Source organism: Heterodontus francisci, chromosome 1 (assembly GCF_036365525.1).
Source record: "Heterodontus francisci isolate sHetFra1 chromosome 1, sHetFra1.hap1, whole genome shotgun sequence".
NCBI lineage: Eukaryota > Metazoa > Chordata > Chondrichthyes > Heterodontiformes > Heterodontidae > Heterodontus > Heterodontus francisci.
Window position 1 is genome coordinate 265,586,169 of NC_090371.1, and position 25,119 is coordinate 265,611,287.

At 43.5% G+C, this 25,119-nt stretch overlaps 1 protein-coding gene across 2 annotated transcripts in view; it reads right to left on the bottom strand.

Moving 5' to 3' along the window:
- The window catches only part of tbc1d14 (TBC1 domain family, member 14), a 120,872-nt gene that overhangs the window by 57,753 nt on the left and 38,000 nt on the right, over positions 1-25,119 (bottom strand). The gene's annotated exons all lie outside the window — the stretch shown is intronic.

Below are 25,119 nucleotides of genomic sequence, written 5' to 3' on the forward strand. Positions count from 1 at the left end.
GACTTAGGCCCTTCAGCCCATCGTGTCCATGTTGGCCATCAAGCACCTATCTATTCTAATCTCATTTTCCAGCACTTGGCCTGTAGCCTTGTATGCTATGGCATTTCAAGTGCTCATCTAAATACTTCTTAAATGTATTGAGGGTTCCTGCCTCTACCAACCCTTCAGGCAGTGCGTTCCAGATACCAATCACCCTCTGGGTGAAATTTTTTTTCCTCAAATCCCCTCACCTTAAATCTACGCCCCCGGTTATTGACACCTCCGCAAAGGGAAAAAGTTTCTTCCTATCTATCCTATCAATGCCCCTCATAATTTTGTACATCTCAATCATGTGCCCCCTCAGCCTTCTCTGCTCCAAGGAAAACAACCCTAGCATATCCAGTCTCCCTTCATAACTGAAATGCTCCAGCCCAGGCAACATCCCGGTAAATTTGCTCTGCACCCTCTCCACTGCAATCACATCCTTCCTAAAGTGTGGCGCCCAGAACTGTACACAGTACTCCAGCTGCAGCCTAACTAGCGTTTTATACAGCTCCATCACAACCTCCCTGCTCTTACATTATATGCCTCGGCTAATAAAGACAAGTATCCCATATGCCTTCCGAACCACCTTAACTACCTGTGCTACTGCCTTCAGTGATCTATGGACAAGTACACCAAGGTCCATCTCTAATTCCTAGGGTCCTACCATCCATTGTATATTGCCTTGCCTTGTTAATCCTCCCAAAATGCATCACCTCACACTTAGCAGGATTAAATTCCATTTGTTACCGCTCCGCCCATCTTACCAGCCCATCTATATTGTCCTGTAGTCTAAGGCTTTCCTCCTCACTATTTATGACACCACCAATTTTCATCTCATTTGCAAACTTACTGATCATACCTCCTATATTCATGTCTAAATCATTAATGGACACTGCAAACAGCAAGGGTCCCAGCACCGATCCCTGCGGTACACCACTGGTCACAGGCTTCCACTCGCAAAAACAACCCTCAACCATCACCCTCTGCCTCCTGCCACTGAGCCAATTTTGGATCCAATTTGCTGTGCCTTCCAGACTGACTCAGTTTCTCTTTTATATTTGACTATGCATCACCCCCTACTGTACCTCCACACTTTATCCCATTCTCCCTGCCAAATTAGTTTAATCCCCTCCAAACATCATTAGCAAGCCTCCCAACAAGGATGTTGGTCCCGTTCCAGTCCAGATGCAACCCATCCAACTTGTACAGGTCCCATCTACGCCAGAAACAGACCCAGTGATCCACGAAACTGAAGTCCTCTCCTTCCTGCACCATCTCCTCAGCCACACATCCATCTACTCTATTCTCCTATTCCTATACTCACTAGCACATGGCACCGGGAGTAATCGAGAGATTACAACCTTTCAGGTCCTGCTTTTTAATCTGCTACCTAGCTCCCTAAATTCTTATTGCAGGACCTCATCACTCTTTCTATCTATGTCGTTGGTACCAATGTGTACCACAGCCTCTGACTGTTCATCCTCCACCTTCAGAATGTCCTGCAGTCGTTCCGTGACATCCTTGACCCTAGCACCAGGGAGGCAACATACCATCCTGGAGTCACATTTGCGGCCACAGAAATGCCTATCTGTACCCCTTACAATAGAATCACTATAGCTCTCCCACTCTTTTTCCTCTCCTCCTGTGCAGCTGAACCATCCGTGGTGCCACAGACTTGTGCATCAGCCAGACTGTTAATTCTTTTAATTGAACATGCATGTAGCTCAACATGAAAGCAAGCAATAAAATTTAATTGGATTTCCAGCATTCGCAGTTTCTTGCTTTTAATATACGATGATTTCCTTTTGACAGGAAGTTGTCATATGAAGGAGAAACGGAAGAAATCTATGTTCCTTCAAGAAAGATTTAGCACCTTGAAAGGGCTTCAGTTAATTAATGACAAATTAGATTATATAGCTTGTTCAAAAATTGGTCAGGCATGTAGCAATTAGGGATCAGGATAATATATTGGCATGGACTGAGAATTGCTTAACAGACAAAAAACAGATAGTAGGAATAAACAGGTAATTTGAGTTGGCAGGCTGTAACTAGCTGGGTGCTGCAAGGCCTCAGCCATTTACAATCGGTATCAATGACTCAGATGAGGGGACCAAGTGCAATGTACCCAATTTTGCTGATAAAAAGTTAGGTGGGAAAGCAGTGAGGATGACGCAAAGAGGCTGCAAAGGGATATAGACAGGCTGAATGAGCAGGCAAGAACATGGCACACGGAATATAATGTGAAGAAATGTGAAGTTATCCACTTTGGTAGGAAACACAGAAAAGCAAAATATTTGCTAAACAGTGAGAGACTGAGAAATGTTGGTATTCAGGATACCTGGGTGTCCCTGTGCAGAAATGCAGGTACAGCATGCAATTAGGAAGGCAAATCGCATGTTAGCCTTTATTACAAAGGGATTGGAGCACAAGAGTAAAGAAGTCTTCCTGCAATTATCTCTTCTTCTTAGGCAGTCCCTTGGGAATGAGGATGACTTTCTTCCACTCCAGGGTTGTGGGTCCTTAGGTGATTGAATAGTCCAATTCTGGATCCGCACACCCTGCTACAGGTGGGGCAGGTGGTGCTTGGTGAGGCAAGTGAATGGGCTGCTCTAAATTCCGAAAGCTCCTTCCGCCATTTGCACTTGGTCGCTGCCTGGGCATGTCGACGTTGTTTGAACTGGCTGGCACCTTCATGGATGCTTCTTCTCCATTTTGGGTTGTCTCGGGCAAGAGATTCCCAAGAATCAGTGGAGATGTCACATTTTTTCAGCAGGGCTTTAAGGACCTCATTGTTGCGTTTCCTCTGCCCTCCTGGTAGCCTCTTGCCGTGACAGAGCTTGGAGTAGAAAGCTGGTTTTGGGAGTCTTGCATCAGGCATGCGGATGATGTGGCCCGCCCAACGTAACTGACGAGCCATGACCAGTGTCTTGATACTGGGGGTGTTGGCCTGAGAGAGGATATTGGAGCACCTGTCCTGCCATTTGCAGGATCTTTTGGAAGCACTGCTGGTGATATCTCTCCAGGGCTTTGAGATGTCTCTGTACAGTATCCATGTTTCTGATGCATACAGGAGGGCAGCTAACACTGCGGCCCTGTAGACCATGAGTTTGGTGCCAGGTTTGAGGTCTTTGTCATCACTCTTTTCCTCAGACGCCAGAAGGCTGCACTGGCGCACTAGAGGCAATGTTAAGTTTCATTGTCAATGTCTGCCCTTGCTGAGAGGAGGCTCCCAAGGCTATGGGAAGTGATCCACATTGTCCAATGGTTTGTCCTGGATCTTATCTAGGGCCTTGGTGAGAACACAACTGGAGTACTCCACAGTTCTTGTCTCCTTGCTTAAGGAAGGATATACTTGCTTTCCTAGGAATGCAATGAAGGATCACTAGACTGATTTCTGGGATGAAAGGACTGTCCTACGAAGAGAGATGGAGTAGTCTGGGCCTACATTTCCTAGAATTTTGGAGAATGAGAGATGATCCAATTGAAACACAACATTCTTAAGGGCACCAACAGGGTATATGTTTCCCTGTCTAAAACTAGGGTTCACAGTCTTAGAATAAGGAGTCAGCCATTTAGGACAGGCGAGGAGATACTTCTTCACACAAAGGATTGTAATTCTTCGGAAATTTCTACCCTAGAGAGCTGTGAATCCTCAGTCAATGAGTATATTCAAGACAGAGATTGACATATTTTTGGGTATTAATGGAATTAAACGATTTGGGGAAAGCACGGGAAAGTAGAGTTGGTGTAGAAAATCAGCCATGCTCTTATTGAATGGCAGAGCAGGTTCAATGGGCCAAATGGCCTACTCCTATTTATGTTATGAATGTCCCAGAGGAACAGAATATGATTTTTCTTGAGTCTTTTTGGGGTGGGGAAAACACAGCTGGAACAAGTAATTGTCTAACAGACTTAGAAGTCTACAAAGTATTTTGGTAAAATTGATAGGTAGCTCATGGTCTGTGACTGGGTAATCTTTCTATAGAATTATGTTTCAAAATAGAACAGTACAGAATAGATTTGCAAAAATGTCATTCTATCATTGATGCCATTCAGTAAGTAGAATGACATTTGATTTGACAGATTCAAAAACAAAACATTTAGATTTTGCCACAACACATTCCGAATATTCCAAATTACCTTTGAAATCATCCTTTCTGAAAACAGTAAAATTAAAGTTAACCAAAACTATCAGATTTTAAGACCATAAAAAGAGAAAACTGATTTTTTTAAAAAAGATCATATATAGCAATTCTAAAAAATTCTGCTCATGCTGTCACATCATTAAATATTTTGGCACGATAACATCTGTAATAGCTACACTTGTCAAAGGCAGTGGTCTCAAATGCACCACAAAGAGTAACATGCTTAAAGCAATCATGAGAAAATATTCTATGTACAGTAGCAGTTATAGAATCATAGAAATTAAAGTACAAGGCATTCAGCCCACTGCGTCCATCACGGTACTAGTTCTTCAAATGGAGCAGTTTCCTAATCTCACTCCCTTGCCTTTTTCCCCATATTATTTTAATTTTTTCCCTTATAAATGAAACTATAACCACTGCATCAAAAGTCACTTGTATTCAGCAATCGATGTTCTAGTAAACTTGAGAATGCTAATTTTCTCCATTCATAATCATTCTAGTAATTTTTTGCCCTTGTTGCTGATTTGTCAACCAATAGAAACAGTCATGTACTCTCTCAATATCTTCTCCGTTCCAATGAAAAGCCCCAAACTTCAAGTCTCTTGACAACTCTAACTTCATTTTCAGCATTGATTTATTTATTTAGAGATACAGCACTGAAACAGGCCCTTCGGCCCACCGAGTCTGTGCCGACCATTAACCACCCATTTATACTAATCCTACACTAATCCCATATTCCTACCACATCCTCACCTGTCCCTATATTCCCCTACCACCTACCTATACTAGGGGCAATTTATAATGGCCAATTTACCTAACAACCTGCAAGTCTTTTGGCTGTGGGAGGAAACCGGAGCACCCGGAGGAAACCCACGCAGACACAGGGAGAACTTGCAAACTCCACACAGGCAGTACCCAGAATTGAACCAGGGTCGCTGGAGCTGTGAGGCTGCGGTGCTAACCACTGCGCCGCCACTGAAACTTCACTATAGCTTTTCCAAGGTGCCAATAATGCTCCTACCATAGGATGTCCATAATTGTATGCAGTATTCCAATTGTGACCCAATCAACATGCACAAGTTCAGCATCACCTCATTCAGCATCAAATGAGCATTGCCTTATTTCTATCCTCCCCAAGTCCAGATTTGTTTGCTTTAGAATTTTAGATCGCTCTCATAGGCGACTCCCAACTCCCAAGCTTTAGAGCGTCTTTAACACTTTTAGCTACTGAATTTTTCTCCAGTCTTTATAAGTGACAGAGCATCCCACCTCAAAAAACTTGTTTTAAGTTTCCCTTTACAAACCCATACTGACTGTCCCCAATTAGTCCATGCCTTTCTAAGTGATCATTAGTTTCATCCCATGTTATTGGCTTGAGGAATTTATCCACAACTGATCTATTATATACTAACTTATCGCTTTTGCTGAACAGAAGTGCAACATCTGGCACCCCATAATTCTTTGTATAGTTCTAGTTTCTGAAGACTTTTGGAAAATCACCATTAGTACCTCATCCATCTCCTTCAGTAATCTGGGGTGCATACCCCCTGGGCTTCATGACCATTTATTATATAGCCTATTTCCATCTGTGACTTTTTCACATCCTGCTTAGGCACTCCTACACCTTATTGTGTAAAAATGGAGGAAAAATACGTTCTCTCTTTTTTTTAAAACAGGACAGTAACAATTGGCTGAAGACAGATGTTTCATTCAATGAACTATTACAGCAACAGCCTTCTTTTTTTGTGGGGGGGGGGGGGGGGGGGGTGGTGCAGAGAGAGGAGAAAGAAAGAGAAGAGTTTAAAAAATTATTGTCCAGATTAGCATTTGGTATGATTTCTGCAGAGGAGTTAGAAGACATGACTAAAGCATTCCTACATCAGAATGAAGTTTCCAAATCAGGTGCATGAGGCCAAGAAACTCCTGTTAGGTTGTGTCTGAGGGACTTTGAGATGTGTGACTAGAGGAAGAGAAATAGCAGCAGGGTCAAAGGTTATGATATGATTGGGAGCTTTCAAAATAGTGCAGAGGCTGAATTCTTCTACCTGTAAAGTACTTTTCTCTTGAGCTTGCTGAAATATTCTGGTGGTGCTTCATCTTTAAATTAAATCTTAATTTTATTGCAGATTTTTTTCCCCAAACATTTTATGTGACTGTTTAAAAAGACACAACAAAATAAGCCCCACCAAAGGAAATGAAATGAGGAAGTTAGCAGGCATTCGCCACAAGAGTTCACTGGTACATCTTCATAAATGGGAGCACTTATATTTTGCAATAAGAAAAATTTTACATGAGTTATGGAAGAATTACTTTTTACTTTAACTAACCTTGTTCTTTAGATTGTTTGGATTTTCTATTTGTGTCAAGAGGATGGGCAGACTGAATCGACCAAATTCCATTTTAAGAGCTACAAATTCTCATCCAGGTAGCATTATGCAGCCCTATTTTCCTCTGTTTTCCCCTTAGCTGGGAAAAGTGGGAACTGAGCAGAGAACAACTCAAACCTACAGGCTCCTAATTCACAGTCCCAAGCTCCTTATTGTAAACACTATTAAAACTGAATCCCACAATAGAGTCGAAACCCAATAAAATAACAGAGAATCAGAAGAATTATTTTAACCAATTTCTAGGTGCCTGGCTGTAGGCCTGTACACCACAGTCCTCCACATGATGAGCTCCAAATGTGAGGTGCTGTCCTAAATAAACAGAGGAAAAAAAACTACACCACGTGTAGCCCAGATATGAATCCTTCAATTATTGTTTACAGGCAGGCTGTCTGTCCACCAAAGAATGACAGCGTAAGAATGTACAAAGGAAGAATAGAAAATACATTTTTAAAAAAATAAGGTTTAGTACCAGTTGATGCAATATAATAATACATAACCTCTGGTGACAATTTCATCCTGTGCTATGCAATCTAACTTCATTTTTGCTTACTAATACATATCATTTTCACATTCTCCAATCGTCACTTTATTGTGGATTTTTTTTGAAGCATGTAGAGCTAGACTTAACTCCAGACAAGAATTAGAATTAGAACATTACAGCGCAGTACAGGCCCTTCGGCCCTCGATGTTGCGCCGACCATCTGACCTACACTATTCCATTTTCATCCATATGTCTATCCAATGACCACTTAAATGCCCTTAAAGTTGGCGAGTCTACTACTGTTGCAGGCAGGGCGTTCCACGCCCCTACTACTCTCTGCGTAAAGAATCTACCTCTGACATCTGTCCTATATCTATCACCCCTCAACTTAAAGCTATGTCCCCTCGTGTTTGCCATCAACATCCGAGGAAAAAGACTCTCACTATCCACCCTATCTAACCCTCTGATTATCTTATATGTCTCTATTAAGTCACCTCTCCTCCTCCTTCTCTCTAACGACAACAACCCCAAGTCCCTCAGCCTTTCCTCGTAAGACCTTCCCTCCATACCAGGCAACATCCTAGTAAATCTCCTCTGCACCCTTTCCAAAGCTTCCACATCCTTCCTATAATGCGGTGACCAGAACTGCACGCAATACTCAAGGTGCGGCCTCACCAGAGTTTTGTACAGCTGCATCATGACCTCGTGGCTCCGAAACTCGATCCCCCCTACTAATAAAAGCTAACACACCATATGCCTTCTTAACAGCCCTATTAACCTGGGTAGCAACTTTCAGGCATTTATGTACCTGGACACCAAGATTTTTTTTTTCCCAAAATATACTTTATTCATAAACATCTGTAAAAATTACATTGCCAACCAGTTTCCAAACAGCACCAAAAAATACAAACATTGCAAGGGAGATCAGTTTCCTTCAATACTGTCATGAGTTTCTTCCCAACCCTTCCGTTTCACAATTGTCATGTCAATTACAGTTTTACATTTACAGCAATTGAGAATATTAACGATACAGTTCGAGGGGTTTCCCATGGATCCAGCCCCTCAGTCCAGCTTGGTGGGGGAACCTTATACTGTGGTATATCCCCATTGAGCCTTTGCTGCGGCTGCCCCAAGCTTTAGTGCGTCCCTCAGCACGTAGTCCTGGACCTTGGAATGTGCCAGTCTGCAACATTCGGTGGTGGACAACTCTTTGCGCTGGAAGACCAGCAAGTTTCGGGCAGACCAAAGGGCGCCTTTCACCGAATTGATAGTCCTCCAGCAGCAGTTGATGTTTGTCTTGGTGTGCGTCCCTGGGAACAGCCCGTAGAGCACAGACTCCTGTGTTACAGAGCTGCTTGGGATGAACCTTGACAAAAACCACTGCATCTCTTTCCACACCTGCTTTGCAAAGGCACATTCCAGGAGGAGGTGGGCGACCGTCTCTTCCCCACCACAGCCAACGCGGGGGCACTGTGCGGAGGGGGCGAGACTTCGGGTGTGCATGAAGGATCTGACGGGGAGGGCCCTTCTCACCACCAGCCAAGCTACGTCTTGGTGCTTGTTTGAAAGTTCTGGTGATGAGGCATTCCGCCAAATGACTTTGACGGTCTGCTCGGGGAACCATCCGACAGGATCCACCGTTTCCTTTTCCCATAGGGCCTTGAGGACATTCCGTGCAGACCACTGCCTGATGGACCGGTGGTCAAAGGTGGGGTACCTGGACACCAAGATCTCTCTGCTCATCTACACTACCAAGAATCTTCCCATTAGCCCAGTACTCTGCATTCCTGTTACTCCTTCCAAAGTGAATCACCTCACACTTCTCCGCATTAAAATGCATTAACATGTTTTGTCCTAGATTCTCTTATGGTTCTCCTACAATGATATTGTGCATGACCAAATTCTTTTAAAGAGGCACAACTAAGGACCTGATTGCGCAATAAATTAGCATGGTGGGATTTTAGTTTCATCTCTGGAATCCACATTCAAATTGAGTCAATCTTTAAAGAGTGTATGCATTGTCTTCTATAAGTCATAAAGGCCCTTTGTTGAGCATTTGGGCCATTTTAAGTCCACTCAAATGGGCTAAAATTCAGCACAAATTATCCAAAGTTCATAAGGAAGGTTGATATACGCAGGAACATAAACTTTAAATGAGAAAAAGACCAAGATTCATTTTATTTTCATTTGTTCGTGGGCTATGGGCGTCGCTGGCTAGGCCAGCATTTATTGCCCATCCCCATTTGCCCTTGAGGTGGTGGTTCAGTTTAGTTTAGTTTAGAGATACAGCACTGAAACAGGCCCTTCGGCCCAGCGAGTCTGTGCCGACCATCAACCACCCATTTATACTAATCCTACACTAATCCCATATTTCTACCACATCCCCACCTGTCCTTATATTTCCCTACCACCTACCTATACTAGGGGCAATTTATAATGGCCAATTTACCTACCAACCTGCAAGTCTTTTGGCTTGTGGGAGGAAACCGGAGCACCCGGAGGAAACCCACGCAGACACAGGGAGAACTTGCAAACTCCACACAGGCAGTACCCAGAATTGAACCCGGGTCGCTGGGGCTGTGAGGCTGCGGTGCTAACCACTGCGCCACTGTGCTGGTAGTGAGCTGCCTTCTTCAACCGCTGCAGTCCTTGGGGTATAGGCACACCCACAGTGCTGTTAGGAAGGGGCTTCCAGGATTTTGACCCAGCAACAGTGAAGGAACAGCGATATAGTTCCACATCAGGATGGTGTGTGGCTTGGAGGGGATCGTGTTCCAATGCATCTGCTGCCCTTGACGTTCTAGGTGGTAGAGGTCGCAGGTTTGGAAGGTGCTGTCAAAGGAGCCTTGAATTGCTACAGTGCATCTTGTAGATGGTACATATTGCTGCCGCTGTGGGTCGGTGATGGAGGGAGTGAATGTTTAAGGTGGTGTGGGGTGCCAATCAAGTGGGCTGCTTTGTCCTGGATGGCATCGAGCTTCTTGAATGTTGTTGGAGCTGCACACATCCAGGCAAGTGGTGAGTATTCCATCACACACCTGACTTGAGCCTTGTATATGGTGAACAGGCATTGGAGAGTCAGGTGGTGAGTTAATCGCCACAGAATTCCCAGCCTCTGACCTGCTCTTTGTAGCCACAGCATTTATGGGGCTGCTGCAGTTCAGTTTCTGGTCAATGGTAACCCCCAGGATGTTGACAGTGGGGGATTCAGCGATGGTAATGTCATTGAATATCAAGCAGAGATGGTATTTGTGTGGCACGAATGTTACTTGCCACTTATCAGCACAAGCCTGGGTGTTGTCCAGGTCTTGCTGCATATGCACATGGGCTTCTTCAGTACCTGAGGAGTCTCCAATGGTGCCAAACATTGTACAATAAGCGATCATGCCCACTTCTGACCCTATGATGGAGGGAAAGTCATTGATGAAGCACCTGATGATGGTTGGGCCTAGGACACTACCCTGAGGAACTCCTGCAGTGATGTCCAACAACCACAATCATCTTCCTTTGTGCTAGGTATGGCGTCAACTAACGGAGGGCTTTCATCCTGATTCCCATTGCCTTAAATTTTGCTAGGGTTCCTCAATGCCATACTCGGTCAAATGCTGCCTTGATGTCAAGGTCAGTCACTCTCACCTCACTTCTGGAGTTCAGCTCTTTTGTCCATGTTTGGACCAAGGCGGTGATGAGGTCAGGAGCTGAGTGGCCCTGGCGGAATCCAAACTGAGCATCAGTGAGCAGGTTATTGCTGAGCAGGTGCCACTTGATAGCATTGTCGATGAGCCCTTCCATCACTTTGCTGATGATCAAGAGTAGATTGATAGGGCAATAATTGGCCAGGTTGGATTTGCCTTGCTTTTTTTGCACAGAACATACCTGGGCAATTTTCCACATCGTCAGATAGATGCCAGTGTTGTAGCTGTACTGGAACAGCTTGGCTAGGGATGCAGTTCTGGGGCACAAGACTACAGTACTATTTCCAGAATGTTGTCAAGGTCCATAGCCTTGGCAGTATCCAGTGCCTTCAGTAGTTTCTTGACATCACGTGGAGTGAATCGGATTGGCTGAAGACTGGCATCTGTGATGCTGGGGACCTCAGGAGAAAGCCAAGATGGATCATCCACTTGGCACTTCTGGCTGAAGATGGATGCAAATGCTTCAGCCTTGTCTTTTGCACTGATGGGCTGGGGATATTTGTGGCGCCTCCTCCTCCTATCAGTTGTTCAATTGTCCACCACCATTCACGACTGGATGTGGCTGCAGAGCTTAGATCTGATCTGTTGGTTCTGGGATCACTTACCCCTGTCTATTGCATGCTGCTTCCACTACTTGGCGTGCAAGTCATCCTGTGCTGTAGCTTCACCAGGCTGACTCCTCAATTTTAGGAATGCCTGGTGCTGCTCCTGGCATGCCCTTCTGCACTCTTCATTGAATAAGGGTTTATCTTATGGATTGATGGTAATGGTAGAGTGGGGGATATGTCGGGCCATGATCCTACAGATTGTGGTTGAATATGGTAATCAGCAGGAGGTTTCCTTGCCCATGTTTGATCTGATGCTATGAAACTTCATGGGGTCTGGAGTCAATGTTGAGGACTCCCAGGTCAACTCCTTCCCGACTGTATACCACTATGCCGCCACCTACCAACAGGACAGACCCAGGGATGGTGATGGCGGCGTCAGGGACATTGTAAGGTATGATTCCGAGAGTATGACTAAGTCAGGCTGTTGTTTGACTAGTCTGTGGGATAGCTCTCCCAATTTTGGCACAAGCCCCCAGATGTTGGTAAGGAAGACTTTGGAGGGTCGACAGGGCTGGGTCTGCCGTTATTGTTTCTGGTTTCATTTCTTTTCTTAGACTTTGTTGTGGCTTGATACAACTGAGTGACTTGCTAGGCAATTTAAGAGTTAACCTAAAGGACATCCTAAAACCCAGATGGGTTTTTACAATAAGCGACAATGGTTTCACAGTCCCCACTAGACTAGCTTTTAATTCCAGATTTATTAATTGGATTCAAATTCCACTATCTGCCATGATGGGATTCAAACTCATGTCCCCAGAGCCTTAGCCTGGGGCTCTGAATTACCAGTCTAGTGACATTACCACTGCACCACCATCTCCACATACCTTTTGAAATCATAAAAAATGTATAACACAGAACCTTCTTGTCACATGATACAATGAAAATGGAGTTATTGACTAATCATAACAATCAATCTCCATCAATTAATCTATAACAGACTCAGACATGCCAGCAAAATCAGAGTGGTGGAAAGATTTAGGGACCATAGATCAGAAGTCACCTGTTTCTTCCAAGCTTGCTACACTTGCCATGTCATGTATCAAATTGTAAAATATTTTCTGAAAGAATTCTATTTCATTTGCATTTTAATGAATCAATAACTACTTCTTTCTCCCCAAGTCTATTCCACAGATTGACTGCTCACTGAAATATTATTGCTGCAGGTTAGTTTGCAATTTACCCCTCTTCGACTGTACACCACGTCTTCTGGTTTTACTGTTCTGGACAAGGTGAAATAGCTTGTCATGGTCTACATTATCCAATCCTTTTAGAATTAGAAAAAGAGCAATCATATAAACTCTCAAGTTTTTCTATAGCCAGTGAGAATATGTCAATTTACATCATTGCTCCTCATAATCCAATCCCTCCATCCTTCAACCACCCTGGTTGCTCTCTTCTGCATCCTTTCTATAGCTCCAATTTCTTGTTTGTACTGTGACAACCAAAACTGTATTCGAAGTGTCATACTACTGATTTGTAAAGTGGCAGGATTACCTCACTACTTTGGACCAATATTAACCTTTTAATACATCCCAGCATCAGATTTGCTTTACTCGCTGCTGCGGAGCAATGTTGCAATTGCTTCAACTCATTGTCAATCAGGACCTCCAGATCGCTCTCATTTTCCATGACATTAATTTCTTTCCATACAATTGTCCCTTCCTGGACTATTTTGTTCCCATGTGAAGCACACTTCATTTCTCTACATTGAATTTCATCTGGCACCTGTCTACCCAATCTTAAAGTACATTAAAATCCTCTTGCAGCTTATCCTGTTCACCTCTGGAATTTATCTTCATTAGCTTTGTATCATCTGTAAATTTAGCCACTGTGCTTGCGGCTCCTAGCTCCAGATCATTTGTAAAGATATTAGACAAGCGAGATTCCAAAACTCCATGATACTATTCTGCCAGGCAGATGACAATTCCTATACCACTACACTACGGGACCTATCAACCAACCAATTTTGTACCCATTTGAAAATATTTCCACTGATTCTTGCTTTATTTTCAGTACAGTCTTCCTAGAAGAATATAAATCCAAGTACATCATATCCACTTCTTTACCGCTATCAACTCCATTACCAAACCCTCAAAGAAAACCAGTCAGTTAAGAGTGACAAGGCCTCCCCTTCATGAACCCATATTGGCTATCTTTTATGATTTTATTTCTATCCAGATATTCCATGGTCTTATCTTTAATAAAAGTTTTCATTACTTTACCCACAAGAAACATCAAACTCACTGGTCTGCAATTCCCTGGTCACTTTTGCTACCTTTAAAAAAAAATCTAATCACTTGACACCTCCACAGAATTGTGATTTCTGTAAGACATGTGCCCGGGTTCCTACAATTTCCTTAAGCATACGAATTAGGAGGCGGCCACTCGGCCCCTTGAGCCTGCTCCGTCATTCAATAAGGCTGATCTAATTGTAACCTCAACTCCACATTCTCCCCCTTCTTCCAATAACCTTTCACCTCCTCGGATGCATCTTAGCCAGCCCAAGCTTTATTCGCCTCAATTTGCACAGCTGTTCGGCAACCAAGCTGATGATAATGTGATCACCACAGCGTGCCTTTACCGACCAAAGTTATTGTCTCCTCCTCAAGAACCGGCAGAGATACTTATTTCGCACTTTTGCAGTCTGTATAGCATCAGCTGTCATGATCTCATCCAATCTTGACTCTGACCAGACTCCTTCCTCTCTGAATACAACTGAAAACCCTATTTTCCTTCACTTCTCCAGCCATATTTAATGCAAAACTTCTCTTTGCCGTTACGGAGCCCTCTTTACACTACAGGCATGTCTTTTGGTATTGAATTTTTCTTGATTCTGTGTTATTTTCCTTTATGATTTTATACTTTATTTGCTGCTTTTTAGTCCCATTTTAGAAGGCAGGAGTGCCTTTAAGCTTGCTCCCTTTGCATTGCACGGACACATTGTTCCACTGCATTCAGAATCACCTTGAAGGAACTTCACAATTCTTCCACTGTTCTAGCCATGTTCAAACCTTCCCCCCACTCTGCCAAGACTTCTCAAGTGCTTAATGTTGGTCAGAGTCATAGTGTTATTTACGGCACAGGAGGCCATTCAGCCCATTGACTCCATGCTGGCTCTCCGCGGAACAATCCAGTCAGCCCCACATCTGGGCTCGATCTTTGTAGCCTTGCAAGTTTATTTCCTTCAATTGGCCATCCAATTTGCTTTTGAAGTCATTGGTCACCTACGTTTCCACCACCCTCATGGGCAGCGAGTTCCAGGTCATCACCACTCGTGGCGTAAAAATGTTCTTCCTCAATCCCCTCTGCATCTCTTGCCCAAAACCTTCAATCTGTGCCTGCTAGTCTCTGTATTATCAGTTAAAAGGACAGTTTGTCCTCGTCTAACTTATCTAAGCCGGTCATAATCTTGTACACCTCTATCAAATCTCACTTCAATCTCCTTTGCACCATGGAGAACAACCCCAGCTTTTCCAACCACACCTTGTAACTAAAATTCCCCCATCCCTGGAACCATTCTAGTAAAGCTCCTCTGCACCTTCTCAAGGACCCTCACATTTGGTGGTGACCAGATTTGAACATAATACTCTAGTTTGAGCCTAACCAGAGCTTCACATAGGTTCAGTACAACTTCCCTTTGTACTTTCTGCCTCAACTTATGAAGCCCAAGATCTGACATGCTTTGTTAATCACTCTCTCAATAATCACTGAAATTCTGGGCACTGATTGGTCAGTGGGCGGCAGCTGTTATTGCCTGGGGATAACTGTGATTGATTGGAGTTTTAAAAAAAGGTTCCTTTTAAATTAAAGCCCTAGGATAGCTACCTGTAGATTTTTTAGTATTTACTGGCTACACTAATGCTGTTTGTATGGAGTGAGGCTGTAAGTTAAATGTGGGTATTTTCGTTGGCTGGGGGCGGTGGTAGGTGCTCTTTGCTCTTTTTCTTTCTCAGCCTCAAAGGTACAGGGATAAAAGTTGATTGTAAATAGCTGGTATGTTATTACACTAACAAGTTTTTTTCATTGTAAAAGTAAGTAATGGCGGGGCAGCTTGGCCAAGCGGAATGTACCTCCTGTGCAATGTGGGAAGTCGTGGAATTGCCATGTGACCTTGGTGAACATGTCTGCAGAAAGTGCCGCCGGTTGCACAAGCTTGAGCTTCGGGTTTCGGAGCTCAAGCGGCGGCTGGAGTCGCTGTGGCGCATCTGCGAGGTGGAGGACTCCATGGATGGCACGTTTCAGGAGGTAGTCAAGCCGGTGCCTAGGCAAGCACAGTTGGGGGGGGTGACTGGGTGGCTGCTGAACAGACAAAGAAGTCAGGGCAGGTAGTGCAGGAGTCCCCAGAGGACATCCCACTTTCTAATCGGTATTCAGTTCTGAGTATTGATGAGGGAGAGGGCTCCCCTGGAGAATGCAGAGAGAGTCATGACCGGAATGTCATGGCTGTCTCAGCTGTGCTGGGATGGAGAAAAAGGGACAAGAGGGCAATAGTAGTCGGGGATTCTATGGTTAGAGGAACAGATAGGCGTTTCTGTGGTCACAGACTTGATTCCAGGATGGTATGTTACCTCCCTGGTGCAAGGGTCTTGGATATCACTGAGCGTCTACAAAGTATTCTGGAGGGTGAAGGTGCACAGCCGGAGGTCGTGGTCCACATTGGTATCAATGACACAGGTAGAAAGAGGGATAAGGTCCTGCAAAAAGAATTTAGGGAACTAGGCAGATTAAAAAGTAGGACCTCAAAGGTTGCAATCTCCAGTGCCACGGGCTAGTGAGTATATGAATAGGAGGTTAGAGCAGACGAATGCATGGTTGGGGAGATGGTGCAGGAGGGAGGGCATTAGTTTCTTGGATCACTGGGCCCGTTTCTGGTGAAGGTGGGATCTGTATAAAATGGACAGGTTGCTCCTAAACCAGAACGGGACCAGCATCCTTGCTGGGAGGTTTGCTGGTGCTGTTGGGGGGGTGGGGGTGGGGTTTAAACTAATTTGGCAGGAGGATGGGATACAGAGTGGAAGCACAGTAGGGGATGATGTACAATCAAATATAAATGTGAAGCTCAGTCAGTCCGGAGGAGAGTAAATGTAAACCTGTTAAGGCTCAGGCAAAAAATGCAAGGCTGGATTGGATCCATTTTAATGCAAGCAGTCTTACTAGTAAGGCAGATGAATTGAAGGCGTTGATTAACACATGGGAATATGATATTATTGCTATTACTGAGACATGGTTGAGGGAAGGGCAGGACTGGCAGCTTAATATCCCAGGATATTAAATCTTCAGATGTGATAGGGGAGGGGGTAAAAGAGGAGATGGTAATGCACTGTTGATTAAAGAGACAATTACTGCAGTAAGGAGGGATGATATCTTAGAAGGTTCCTCGAATGAGGCCATATGGGTAGAACTGAAGAACAGAAAGGGGGCTATTACTTGGCTGGGAGTGTACTACAGGCCTCCAAACAGTCAGGCAGCGGTAAAGGAGCAGATATGTAGGCAAGTCTCAGAGAGGTGCAATAATAATAGGGTAATAATAGTAGGGGATTTCAACTTCCCCTATATCAGAGGGGATAATATTAGTGCAAAAAACTTTAAGGGGGCGGAATTCTTCAAGTGCATGCAGGAAAGCTTTTTGAGCCAGCACGTCAGAGAGCCAGAGAGTCCTACAAGAGGAGGAGCGGTATTGGACTTAATCCGAGGGAATGAGGCTGGACAAGTGGTAGAAGTGGCAGTGGGGGAGCATTTTGGGGATAGTGACAATAACTGTAAGATTTAAGGTTGTTATGGAAAAGGACAGAGGGACCGGAAATAAGAGTACTGAATTGGGGGAAGGCAGATTTCAATATGATAAAACAGGATCCGGCCAAAGTGAACTGGGAGCAGCTTCTTATAGGAAAGTCTACATCAGACCAGTGGGAGTCATTTCGAAGGGAAATTGAGAGGGTTCAGGTGCAGCTTGTTCCTGTAAAGGAGAAGAGTAGGACCAACAGGTCAAGGGAACCCTGGATGACAAGGGATATAGAGAATTGGATAAGGAAAAGGAGGCGTCTGGCAGATTCAGAGTGCTGAAAACAGCGGAGGCCCTAGGGGAGTATAGAAAGTGCAGGGGAGAACTTAAAAAAGTAATTAGGAGAGCGAAGAGGGGGCATGAAAAATCACTGGTAGACAAGATAAAGGAAAATCCCAAGGCGTTTTATATGTATGTTAGGGGCAAGAGGATAACCAAGGAAAAAGTGGAGCCCATTAGGGATCAAAGAGGCAATGTGTGTGTGGAGCGGAGGACATAGGTGAGGTTTTGAATGATTATTTTTCATCTGTGTTCACTATGGAGAAGGACAATGTAGGTGTAGTGATCAGGGAAGAGGATTGTGATATACTTGATCAAATTAGCATTGAAAAGGAGGAAGTATCAGTTGTATTAGCTGGCTTAAAGGTGGATAAATCCCCAGGCCCAGATGAGATGCATCCCAGACTATGTGGGGCAAGGGAGAAGATAGCAGGGGCTCTGACACAAATTTTCAAATCCTCTCTGGCCACAGGAGAGGTACCAGAGGGTTGGAGGACAGCGAATGTGGTACTATTATTCAAGAAGGGTAGCAGGGATAAACCAGGTAATTACAGGCCGGTGAGTCTAACATCAGTGGCAGGGAAATTATTGGAAACAATTGAGAGACAGGATTAATCTCCACTTGGAGAGGCAGGGATTAATCAGGGATAGTCAGCATGGCTTTGTCAGGGGGAGATTGTATCTAACAAATTTGATTGAACTTTTCGATGAGGTGATTAGAGGTGGACATGAGGGGAAAGCAGTTGATGTAGTCTACATGGACTTCAGTAAGGCTTTTGATAAGGTCCCGCATGGGAGATTGGATCAAAAAGTAATAGCCCATGGGATCCAGGGTAATTTGGCAAATTGGATTCAAAATTGGCTTAGTGGCAGGAGGGAGAGGGTGATGGTAGAGGGTTGTTTTTGTGAAAGGAGGCCTGGGATCGGTACTGGGACCCTTACTGTTTGTAATGTACATTAATGATTTAGATGTGAATATGGGAGGTATGATCAGTAAGTTTGCAGACGACACGAAAATTAGTGGGGTTGTAAATAGTGAGGAGGAAAGCCTTAGATTACAGGACAATATAGATGGGCAGAGGAGTGGCAAACGGAGTTTAATCCTGAGAAGTGTGAGGTGATGCACTTTGGGAGGTCTGACAAGGCAATGGAATATACAATGAATGGTAGGACCCTAGGGAGTACAGAGGGACCTTGGCGTGCTTGTCCATAGATCACTGAAGGCAGCAGCACAGGTAGATAAGGTGGTTAGGATGGCATATGGGATACTTGCCTATATCAGCCGAGGCATAGAATATAAGAGCAGGGAGGTTATGATGGAGCTGTACAAAACGCTGGTTAGACCACAGCTGGAGTACTGTGTACAGTTCTGGTCACCACATTATAGGAAGGATGTGATTGCACTGGAGAGGGTGCAGAGGAGATTCACCAGGATGTTGCCTGGGCTGGAGCATTTCAGTTATGAAGACAGACTGGATAGGCTGCAGTTGTTTTCCTTGGAGCGGAGAAGGCTGAGGGGGGGACCTGATTGAGGTATACAAAATTATGAGGGGCATTTGCAGGATAGATAGGAAGAACCTTTTTCCCTTAGCGGAGAAGTCAATAACTAGGGGGCATAGATTTAAAGTAAGGGGCAGGAGGTTTAGAGGGGATTTGAGAAAGAATTTTTTCACCCAGAGGGTGGTTGGAATCTGGAACACACTGCCTGAAGGGGTGGTAGAGGCAAGAACACTCACAACATTCAAGAAGTATTTAGATGAGCACTTGAAACGCCATAACATACAAGGCTACAGGCCAAGTGCGGGGAAATGGGATTAGTTAGGATGGGTGCTTGATGGTTGGCACAGGCGCGTTGGGCCAAAGGGCCTGTTTCTGTGCTGTAAAACTCTATGATTCTATGACTCTAATATGTCCTGCTACCTTCAATGATCAATGCACATGCACCCCCAGTTCCCTCTGTTCCTGAACACTCTTTAGAACTGCGCCATTGCCTCACACTATCCCTTGTCAAAATGTGTCACCTCACACTTGCCTGTATTGAGTTCCATCTGCCACTTGTCTGCCCATTCTACCAGCCTATCTATATCCTGTTTTGGGCAATTAGTATCATCCTCACTGTTTTCCACTCCTCCAAGTTTGGTATCATCAGCAAATTTTGAGATTCTACTTTGTATTCCAAGACCCAAGTCATTTATATCCAGCAAAAAATGCAGTGGTCCCAGTACTGACCATTGGGGAACACCAGTGTCTACCATACTCAGTCCGAAAAACAACCACTTACCATGACTCTAAAATAAAAGCAAAATACTGCGGATGCTGGAAATCAAATAAAAACCGAAAGTGCTTGAAATACTCAGCAGGTCTGGCAGCATCTGTGGAGAAGCAGAGTTAATGTTGCAGGTCAGTTACTTTTACAAATCTGTGCTGGCTATTCTTAATTAACTCAGACCTCTCCAAGTGCCTTATTTTTTTCCCTGATTATTGTTCCTAAAACCTTACCCACTATTGATGTTGAACTAACTGGACTGTTGTTGCCAAGACTGTCCTTAAACCCTTTCTCGAATAAGGGTGTCATATTTGCCACTCTCCAGTCCTCTGCCACCTCCCCCGTACCCAGGGAAGACTGGAAGACTATGGCAAGCCCTTGCGCTATCTCCACCCCATCCGGACCAGGTGACTTATCCACCCTAAGCATAGCCAGGCTTTCCAGTACCACCTCCATCTTAATTTTTACCCTGTCCATTGCCTCTAAATTCACCGCTTCTACTGATTTTTGGTCACTGATACGAAGTAAATATTAGTCCAGCCTCTAAGCATATATTACCTTCTTGGTCCCTAATAGGCCCCACTCCACCTCTTACTATTTACATGCTGGTAAATGATTTTTGGGTTCCATTTTATGTTGACTTCCATTCTATTCTTATTCTCTCCTTGCCAGTTGTGTTTTCATCTTCACCTCCCCTCTCAAATTAATGCATATGGCTTGGTTCTCACTTGAAGAATTCACCTGACATGCATCATACACCCTCTTTTGTTTCTTCATAATCTCTATCTCCCTAGTCATTAAAGCAGCCCTGTTTTTGGTTCATATTAAAATGGGGGTTTTAGTAACTTCTCCAATTCTTAAGTCAAATGTGATCACATGATGATCAACGCCCACTTTGCGTTGGAGATTTGATTATCCCCATTACTTAATCAAATTTTGGATGCTTTCTCCCCCTGTTCATTCTTTTACAAACTGAGTCAAAAGCAGTCTTCTATTAACTGTAGAAATCCGTGCGTCTTACCAGTAGGTGCATTATCATCTCAATCAATTCTGTTACATTGAAATTTCCACCTACTACAGTTGGCTCCTTCCCAGGTGCCATCCTTATCTCTTCTCACAGCTCCAGATCAAAGCTTTCACACTTTAGGAGTTTTTTTAAAAATCACCCTATAGCAGTAAGGGTATTTAAACAAGGTTGGGATTGGCTACGATATTGTGTGCATCAGGCTGTGCTATACCTCATCAGGGAAAGTTTAACGTAAAAAAAAATATGTTCCAATTTTCAGCACCAAAGCCCCTCACTTTGTTTGCAAAACATTCAAGTGATTTTTTAAAAGGAGATTCTATTCTTTATGAAATACTTTTATTTTAAATTTGCCAAAGATGACAACTGCTGGCGATTCTCCCTCGCTTGAGATGAAAGCCATGCTGCTTTAAAAAGTACAAGTACACAGCTTCAGCATTGAATCATGGAGTGGTAGGAAAGAAATTTGATCACTATCATTGCACCATTTACTTAGTTTTGTTAAAAAAAATACACTGCAAATATTGCTGTTTAACTTTCCTTTGCACAAAAGGGTGCAGCCAGTTGCACTCTACTGTGCAAATAACATTTTGTAAAACTAAATACTGGTGATTTTGTGGCTGGTAACCTCAACTTTTGCTAGTCTCTGATCAATGATTTACCTAGTAATTCATCCCAACAGAGTCATAGAACATTTCACCAAGGATTCCTGCCAGCAAACACCAAAGACAATTCTATTGGGTCAATACACTGGAAGTCTGACCCCTCCCTTTCCCAAACATAACATTGCACTGCAGTATTTCAAGTTCATTTTCTTCTTAACACCAAACTATCAACTCCTAACATCAGTAATACAAAACAGAAGGTACACCCTTGCCCTCCTCCTCATTCCTGTATAATGCCTCAGGTACATTGAAGAATTCTATTAGACACAACTTCTGAGCTCAATATAGATGCTGTTTTCAATAAACAAAAATATCCAAGTTTATAAAGCTATTTTTATTTCAAAAGGATTGGGCTGCAGTCTGCAAATTTAGTTATATGTGCTCCTGGCAGGAATAGAGTAATGGAACTTTCACCTCTGCACTTCCAGTTCCTTATCCCCCTAACTCCCCAGGACACAAACACATACTTTACTGTTTGCATGAAGGTTATAAAAGGGGGAAAAATGCAAATATGCCTTCTCAGAGTCCCAGAATACTTGATTGCAAAAATAATCCATTAAGAAAAATATATCATTTTTAATATGTACATAAAACATGCAATTATGGAAACAAATTTGAGGTCCTATACAATTGTCTCAACACAAAAAGGTCAGTTTAAGTACCAACAAATTTTAGTAACCCCTATTGAGAAAGTAGCGACAATAATGATTTAAGTCATCCTCCGCCATTTTCGCCACCTCCAGCGTGATGCCACTACCAGTCGCATCTTCCCCTCCCTTCCCCTGTCAGCATTCCGAAGGGATCGTTCCCTCCGCGACACCCTGGTCCACTCCTCCATTACCCCCACTACCTCGTCCCCGTCCCAGGGCACCTTCCCCTGCAATCGCAGGAGGTGTAATACCTGCCCATTTACCTCGTCTCTCCTCACTATCCCAGGCCCCAAACACTCCTTTCAGGTGAAGCAGCGATTTACTTGTACTTCTTTCAATGTAGTATACTGTATTCGCTGCTCACAGTGTGGTCTCTTCTACATTGGGGAGACCAAGTGCAGACTGGGTGACCGCTTTGCGGAACATTTCCGCTCAGTCCGCAAGCAGGACCCTGAGCTTCCGGTTGCTTGCCATTTCAACACTCCCCCCTGCTCACATCTCTGTCCTGGGATTGCTGCAGTGCTCCAGTGAACATCAACGCAAGCTCGAGGAACAGCATCTCATCTACCGATTAGGCACACTACAGCCTGCCGGACTGAACATTGAGTTCAATAATTTCACAGCATGACAGCCCCCCATTTTACTTTCATTTTTAGTTATTTTTTCTTCCTTTTTTTTTTACATTCTTTACAATCTTTTTTTGCATTTATTTAATTTCATCTTAGTTTGTTCAGTTTGCTTACCCACTGTTTTTTCCAGGTTTGCACTTGCTGCTGTTCAATATTCAGTGTATTCACACCTAATCTGTACTAATGCTTTGTCTTTCAACACACCATTAACATATTGTTTGCCTTTGCTCCGTGACCTTTTGGTCAGCTATGTGGCCTGGTCCAATCTGCACCTTCTCCTTTGTTATCTCTTGCCCCACCCCCACCTCACTTGCTTATAATCTGTGAATTTTCTAATATTTGTCAGTTCCGAAGAAGAGTCACTGACCCGAAACATTAACTCTGCTTCTCTTTCCACAGATGCTGCCAGACCTGCTGAGTGATTCCAGCATTTCTTGTTTTTGTTAATGATTTAAGTATTCTGTTGTAAATTTAGTTATGGTTTCTCCCATATCACCTTCAAAGGAAGAGCAAACTGCACGTTTTCAGTGGGAACAGAAATATTGACCTTACACAACAACACACATGCAAGTTACCAGACATGACATTTAATATGCTTTTGTATATTGAAAACAAATATTGGGCATTGAAACTGAATATATGGAGATGGGAAAGTAGTAGCATCAAGCTGGACAATATCTGCATCAGAAATCTCCAAATCGTGAATCAGTTACAACAGGCTTTCCCCAGCGGCACAGTGGCGCAGTGGTTAGCACCGCAGCCTCACAGCTCCAGGGACCCGGGTTCGATTCTGGGTACTGCCTGTGTGGAGTTTGCAAGTTCTCCCTGTGTCTGCGTGGGTTTCCTCCGGGTGCTCCGGTTTCCTCCCACAAGCCAAAAGACTTGCAGGTTGGTAGGTAAATTGGCCATTATAAATTGTCACTAGTATAGGTAGGTGGTAGGGAAATATAGGGACAGGTGGGGATGTTTGGTAGGAATATGGGATTAGTGTAGGATTAGTATAAATGGGTGATTGATGGTCGGCACAGACTCGGTGGGCCGAAGGGCCTGTTTCAGTGCTGTATCTCTAATCTAATCTAATCTAATCTCAACAACAAGCTTTAAACCTCCTTCAATCTCAGGTGTCAAACAGCTATGAATACACATGATAGCCCAGGCTCTGAAACCAAGCTTTCCCCTTTAGATTACAAATCCATTCTGAATTTACAAAACAGATTTAAAAATCCACAGCAGTTATACTGGTAGTGTTCAGGAAAAACCTGGTAGATATCAGCAGAATTTCAATGATTTTTATTTGCCCAAGTGTACAAAGCTTGCAATCGTTTATACTATATAGAAGACTGCAGCTTCAATTATTTTTAAGCCACACACAATTGCTGAATAATATTGGTTTGAAATCTGAAAATTGTAAAGGAATATAACTTTTAAACACAGTAGTTCCTATTCCAGGCAGTATTAGAATTTAGCAGAACACCTCCGCTCAGTCCCCGCAAGACCCCGAGCTTCTGGTTGCTGGCCATTTCAACACACCCCACTGCTCTCACACTCACATCTCTATCCTGGGCTTGCTGCAGTGTTCCAATGAACATCAACGCAAGCTCAAGGAACAGCATCTCATTTATCGATTAGGCACACTACAGCCTGCCGGACTAAACATTGAGTTCAATAATTTCAGAGCATGACGGTCCCCCTTTTTATGCTTAGTTATTTTTTCTTTTTGTCGTTTTCCTTTTTTATTTGGTTATTTTATTTTAGGTTTTTCAGTTTGTTTCCACTGTGCTTACCCACTGTTTTTGGTCTTAATTTTTTTTATGTTTGTGTTTGGAGTGCTCTGTGCTTTACAGTCATTCACACCCTATCTATACTAACACTTTGTCGTTCAGCACGCCATTAACATACCGTTCACCTTTGTTCCATGACCTTCTGGTCAGTTATTCTCTGTGACCTTGCGCTATCAACACCTTCACCTTTGTTAACTCTTGCTCCACCCCCACTTTATTTGCTCAAAACCTTTTACATTTCTAAAATTTGCCAGTTCTGAAGAAGGGTCTCTGACCTGAAACGATAACTCTGCCTCTCTCTGCACAGATGCTGCCAGACCTGAGTATTGCCAGCATGTCTTGTTTTTATTTTAGAATTTATTGAAGTGTGTTAAAACATTCAAGATTTTTATAAAGTACAGCAAAATAATGGGGTCACCGTCATTGGAGTTTCATACTACAGAAGAAATCCAGTGTGGAAACTAGTTGTGCTGTTATCAGTTCCTCTTTCTGTCTTTCAACATTTACTTATCACAAAATGAGGTCCTGGAAGACAGACAAACTTTATGGTTTGATTCTTCAGCGTTAGAGATTTCTTCCCTCAGAATTCCTCTCAGCATACTGCAGATTACTCATTGCCCTTTTAAGCCAGTTGATGCTATGCAATCACAGACAGCACAGGTCAGCACGTGCTTCAAATTTAACTTCTTTTCTAAAAGATATA